Raw genomic sequence first — 6773 nt, 5'->3', positions numbered from 1 at the left:
GGCTACAGTAAATTCTGGAAGCAGAACAGTTAACACTGACAAAGCCTGATGAATCAAATCCCTCCTCTTTCTGCAGGGAGGAGGGGATATGTTTCATTAATTATTACCTTCCAGAGTGTGTTGACTTGCTTCTGTCTGCACTGAATTTCATGTAAACCCTCTGCTGAATGTCACATACTCACACGCTGCCTGAAGTGTAAGATTCTGTATTTGGGTATCTGCTGTAGCTGACAGATGTTTACAAACTCGTGTATCTGCACAGCTTTTCCCTGCCTATCCATCTGTGCTTCCTGATAGACAGCAGGTTATTCCACCTCAGGCTGGAATAATTTAACATTGTGACATCAATCCTTAATCTGCATTTTTAGCTGGTAGCAGGCAGAGATTTTCAGTTACAGCTACTACAATGTCATTTTAAATTAATCTAAGCTGTTTATTTAAGATTCAGCCATTTCTAAACAAGTGGCTGTAATTATATGGTGTTACAGTTGCTTTTAAAGATGACAGAATTGTAATTGACTGGGACTTCTGGAATGCACAACCTGCCATAATTTGTAACACTTCAGGTTGGTTTGATGTACGAGAAGGCTGAGCTCTTTAAAAACCCTACCAAAAAATTAATACCCAGTCCCCTCTGCTTTTAGCAGCATATGAAGATTGGTTCAGGGCTTTGTAAACACAGGCTCATCTCCCAAGATCCGTGAGCATTTTTTCCAGTCCAGACAGTGAGAGCCTCCCCTTTCTTGCACAGCCAGCACTCCTGTCTGAGAGGTGACACGGGGTGAAGTTGGTGCCTACTATGAATCACTCTACCCGAATGACCAGTTCCATGTTAGTTAATCCTCCTGGGAGAAGCAGCATCGGTTTCACCTACACCAACACCTTCCAGAAAGAGTCTATCTTCAGGAATGTAGATGGCCCCATGTCTAAATCTTTCAGGCTTCCCCTTAACTGACACCAGGACTTAGTGTGCACCTTCTTTAAATTCCTCAAACACGAGCCTTCAACTTTCTCCTCTCCAATTCTGCTGCCTTCCCTTGCACCAAGTGCTGGGGGTTGATGCACAAAAGCATCTGGGGATTTTCAGCATAGGAATGCTGAAAATCTTTGGCTGCTGGATCACTAGTCTTTTGAAATCTCCGTTATAAGAAGGTGTTCCAAAATGCCAGTCGAGTGGCGAGGGAAGACAAGGTCAGAAAATACTACAACTGGAAAAATAACTTAATTTAGTCTAAAACCAGTGTGAGGCTATTCTCAAAATCAAATCCACATAAATGTTCCAGAAATGTAAAAATCTGCATATAAAGAGAAAGGCTGAGCATGAGATCAGCTCTAAATCCTCCATCCGAGGAACCTGGAGGTATCTCACGCTGAGCGTGCACTTATCCCTGAATCTGAACTCTCCTCAGGCTGACACCCGGTGATGTGGGCTCCATGGAACCCTTGGGAATAACTCCACACATCTGTAAACTGGGCTTAAGCTTGCGCTCACCTTCAATCAGGCCCAGCCTAACATCTCTCACACCACCCACCCGGCCCTGCAGCATCCCCAGGAGGTTTGCAGAGCTCTGTTGGCACAGCCCTGGCGCTGCTGCCCCGGGGCAGCTGGGATTTGCAGGAACCTGAGCGTGGGCTCAGACCGTGTGGACGCCTGCCAGCAGCAGAGCCAGAGGCTTCCCCCACACAGCAACAGTAACCAGTGGCACAGAGACAATTAGAACCAGGGTAATTATTTTACCCATATTTACCTTAGCTTAGCACTGATGGGGAGATGATCAGCAGGGACAGGATGCTCCCAGCTTTAAAACACACCTTGAAGGAAATGAGAGTGGAAGAAACCCAGCAGCTTGGGTGTGACCATTGTGCAAGGATGGTCTGTGGGGCACAGTGACCCACTCTGCTGCTGCACCAGCACACAACTTAAAAAGCCTAATCTGAGTATTAATTACCAATTGCCTAACAGATTGCAAGCCTCTTCTGTTTTCAAACTGTTCATAAATTGATTCTAATTTCTTCTGTGGAACAATTAAAAGTGGTTTTGTTATCCTGATGAACTGAACTGCAACCAAAGCTATTGCAAATAAACACAAAAGACAGATGATAAAGCTGGTAATAAGCATATTGCTCCTGTGTCCTGAGCAGCCACCAACACTTCTCAGCGAATATCATCTTTCACAACAACAACAAAGGGTAAGAGCACAGGGCTATTTCATGGAGTCATCAAAACAAAACGCACCGAATATTATATTTCATACTAAATACATTACCCTGGCAGTTTGACACTCAACATTTCAATAGATATTGCATCTCTCTAACATTCTGCCTGAATTTCTGCAGATGGACTTTTAAGTATCAATGGAAGATTACTTTACTTGTCACGCTAAAAAGATTTTAAAGAATGGTTGCACACACTTCATTTTTAATTTTTCCTATTTCTTTTTTTTTAAAAGGGAAACGACTCATGAATTCAGAAACATGGTTCTACTGAAAGGTCAAACCCCTTGTTGTGTTGCAGCCCTTTGTGTGTGGTGGTGCTCTTCCAACAGATCAAATCTCTCGTCTGATGTGCCCAGCAAAGCACCGGGAGGATTTGCTCATGTTAAACTAAGCTTAACTAAACTATGCTAGGCCAAGATGAGATAAAGTAACAGTGTTCCCCAATCTCATCAATCCATTGTGACATTGGGGCTTTTTTACATGTATTTTATTTATTTTAAAATTGTGCAGGTTTCTGGAGACATACATGCAAATGCACAAGAATCTCAATTTTCAGTAAAAAGCTCCAAACAAGTAAACATTAGGGGAAAAAACCCAACTGGGTGCCATGATTTCAGAAGACACCTTGAGCACTCAGTATCTCTCAGGATCACAAACAAACAAAACTGACAGCAATTTATTAGCCTAAGAAAAATGCGGATTTTGAGGTTTAATTCCAGAGTCCTGAAAATCAGACATCTGCCAAGATTAAGAGGGACACAGATTTAGTGCGTGCCAGTCACTACAAAGTTTTGGGTACAAACCAGCCCCCTCCTCTGCCAATGCCTTTGCTCTGGACCACAGTCAGCCCTGACCATCAGGACGCCGCAGGAATCTCCTCATGGAACATCGGATCCAACACCGGCACTGCCTTGGCCCTGTGAGCTGCCCCAGCCACTGCTGGCAGATCCAACAGCAATTAAGCATCCTTGTAAGCTGCTGCTATTGTAGAATTTTAAATTTATTTTTTTTTTCCCCAAATGGGGGAAGGGGAGGGGGTTTCTTCACTGAGAGCAAGTTTCATCACTCACATGGCAAATCTGCCAGTAGCAGATCATAGAATGGATTGTTACCTTTCCCTATCCATTTTGTAAAGATATTGCTTTCTTTCCAGACTGCAAGCATCACTTCTAACTGGATTTTGAATTATAATGTGAACTTTACAAAATTATTGGTGCTATTCATATCACTAGTTAGATTCTATGAACAGTGATATTTTTTGCCCTTCCCCAAACCAGCACCTCTTAGTGTTTTATATAAAACAACCACAGCCAGCAGAAATCAAACATTTCTAAGTAAAGTATTACATTGCAGGGAGTAAACAAGGAATAAAACATTTTTATACTTCTCCCTAAACTTATTTGTTTTTCGAAAGTATTTATGCGGCACAAAGACACACGTTTAGTGAGAAATATGGCCAGTTTCTCTTCTTTAATTGAAACATTTATGCTTTTTGTTCTGCTAGCAAAAAGCAATGAACAGTAATAATGCAAGATAAATATACAAGAAACTTATAGATATGATTGTAAAACAACATCATCCTAATGTTTCCACTTAATTACCCTGAAATGTATTCTATTTAATATTCATTACTCAAAAGCCAATTTAAAAGAGAATGAGGTGAAGGGACTTATTCAGAAAGACGGACTGTCATTCACTGCAATAGTTATCTAATATACAGAAGTTAATAAAGCAGATTAATCTACAAGTCCCTTTAAGCCATCACTGAGTTTAGAACAACTGCCTCTTTGACCCCTAACCCTCCCGCTGCGCACCAGTAGCAGGTGCCAGCTGCACTGAAATGATGGCTGAGGCATTTTAAGGCAAAGTCTTTTCTTACTTTGCTTCTGACCAGCAGCTGACCCTGTAGAAGCGATTGTTTCATGTGCTGGCCTAAAGGCTACATAAACCAGCAAGGGATAAACAAAAGCATACACACACCAGCTGCCTCGCCCGGGGCGCATCCAGCACCGACACCTCGCGCGGCCGAGCGCGCGGCCCCTTTTGTTCCCGCCGTGGGCTCCGTACAATACTTGTTACTGTGCGGAACTAAACTTCTCTCCAGCCCCAAAACTGCTTGTGTGAGCTAGAGCACAGCTTGGATGATTAAGAGGGGATTCCCAATTTGATTTAGCACCATTATTAAGAGCGTGAAATCTTCAGATACATCACTAATGATGATGTATTTTAACATTAAAAGTCTTAAAATTAAATTACTCGATTCACATGATAACAAATCACAATGAGGCTTTAAACAAAGCAGAATTAGAAAAGACACTAAACTCATTAATATTCTTGATTTCTTAATTGACAGCACACGTAGTGATAACTATACATTTAGCAATATACTTGAGACTGAGACTGCTGTCACTTTTATCCATGAACAGTAAGAAGCACATATAAAAGAGAAGTAACCATATTTTTCATTAAGATAACACAGCTTTGACATAGTTATTTTGCTGCTACAAATTACACAACCACAAAAACAATCAGAGTAATGATTAAATGCAGTTATGTACATGGGAGACCACTAGTGCAAATGTTAACATATTTAAATGGGTTCCCTTCATTAAAAAGATTATATATGATATTAAACCATCAATCAAATCGAAACACTAGAGTCTAAACGTATTGTCACTGGTTAAAATAAATGACTTTGAGACTGAATTTTGGCTCACTCAATATGGTGCCTTTTCTGTTGCTTAGCCACCCAAGTCTCTGCTGGCTTGGGCTACAGCTGGTATCTCTCCATCCCTTTCAATTAATAAAGAAAGTTATGGTAGTATTGCATAACATTTTTAAATTGGGCTAAGAGGCTGAAACAGATGTCCCATGGAAAATCCCTCTCACTGCTGTATCAAACCTTTCAAGCCCTGAGCTGACAAAAGCTGAGCACTCTCATCCTTATTTAGTTGAGCCTTTAAATACATTTAATTTTAAGCAAAGGAACAATCACACCTGTGGGTTTGATCTGTTCTTAAAATGAAGCATATGCTCACATATATGAGTTAAGGTGCTTAGGTACTGACGAGTACCCTCTGTCAGTGCAATTCAGATTTTTTTGTGATGTGCTTATATGCAAGTGCTGCTGCCTGGGCCATGAAACACATTATAAACACAGTTCTGCTGCAGGTTTTTATTTCTATCACTGTCCATAACTCCACACTAGCTGTATATGGCACTGAGGTTTATCTCAAAACCAAAAATATAACTTATTTTACTGTGTAAAAGGGGAAAAATGAAAGGTGCAATTCATAACACTTTTTTATTAGTAATGCCACTTGATTTTTCATTGCAACAGGCACCTTTACTTTCTGTTTTATACTTACCAGGCAGTGGTGCTGTACTGCTTCACTTGGTGCCTCCTGTCACTGGGTGCAGTCCTTGGTCACCAGTGCTCTGCTCCACTGGGCAGCACGGGCACGTTTCCCCCAGCACTGTCACACCACACACTCTCCTCTTACCCAGCACTTCCCACCCCATCCTGGCTCCCTTTTCCACCACTACCTATGCCCTCAACGTTCTTTGTTCACCCACACACCTTCTCACCTACCTACTGCCACACTGCTTTCCCAGAGACCCCTCTCCAGCCCCTGTATTCCACCAGATTCTCCTGCGGCACTGAACGCTGGCTTTTCCCACATGCCTGCTGACAGTCCCCTCCTACAGCACTCCCCAACCACTGCCCTCTGAAATGCTGAACCCTTGAAGTGTTCAGCACAGGCACAACCTCATCCTACAGACACCCAGCTCCATAACACTGTCCCCTGCTGTGGGCCCACCTGGGCTGAGACATGGACAGACCTGCCAGCAGCTGGCTGGACCACGGGCCAGGAGGTGTGTGCAGATTGAATCCAAACACTGCTGTTATGCTCAAACTCACCCCAAACCCACCTCATTCTTGTCCACATATTCTTTCTGAAAATGATGCAGAGTAATCATGGGGCACTGGCCTCCCTCATTTGAGCCCATACCTTAACCCCTGGCCAAAAAATGCCCCGGAAAGGAAGTGAAAACTGGAATGCCACCGAAATCCCATTTCTATTTAACCAACCAACCATCTATCCCCTCCACATCCAGCATAGAAGCATTTCAAAAAAGGCTGTGCGAGCAAAGTTCTTTACCTATTGTGCCTAAATCTTAAAAACATTTGTTAGAACTACAGGTGAAAGATGCTACAAAACTGATTGATTTTTGGAAAGAACTAACAGGAATAGTACTTTACTATACCAAAATTGAGCTAACAGCCTAATGTGCACAATTCAGCAGGATCAGCATTAACAGAAGATAAAGGAAGCATCTTAAGACCAAAAATTACAATTTCATTTATAAAGTGAAGCAGCAGAGGTTTTACTTTTCAATCCCAGAATAACCGCAGAGTAGGAGTCTTTTAAATTTATTTATCAAAGTGCTCAGAACAGAACAGAAGAGAAATAGCTGAATATAATAAAGTTAATACTCCGTTCTACTCATAGATGTCAAATTACTCCACACGTTAATTCCGCGTAGCTGTAAGA

This window comes from Neopelma chrysocephalum, unplaced genomic scaffold, assembly GCF_003984885.1.
Source record: "Neopelma chrysocephalum unplaced genomic scaffold, ASM398488v2 Primary Assembly neopelma1_303, whole genome shotgun sequence".
NCBI lineage: Eukaryota > Metazoa > Chordata > Aves > Passeriformes > Pipridae > Neopelma > Neopelma chrysocephalum.
Note: the sequence above shows the minus strand (reverse complement) of the source record.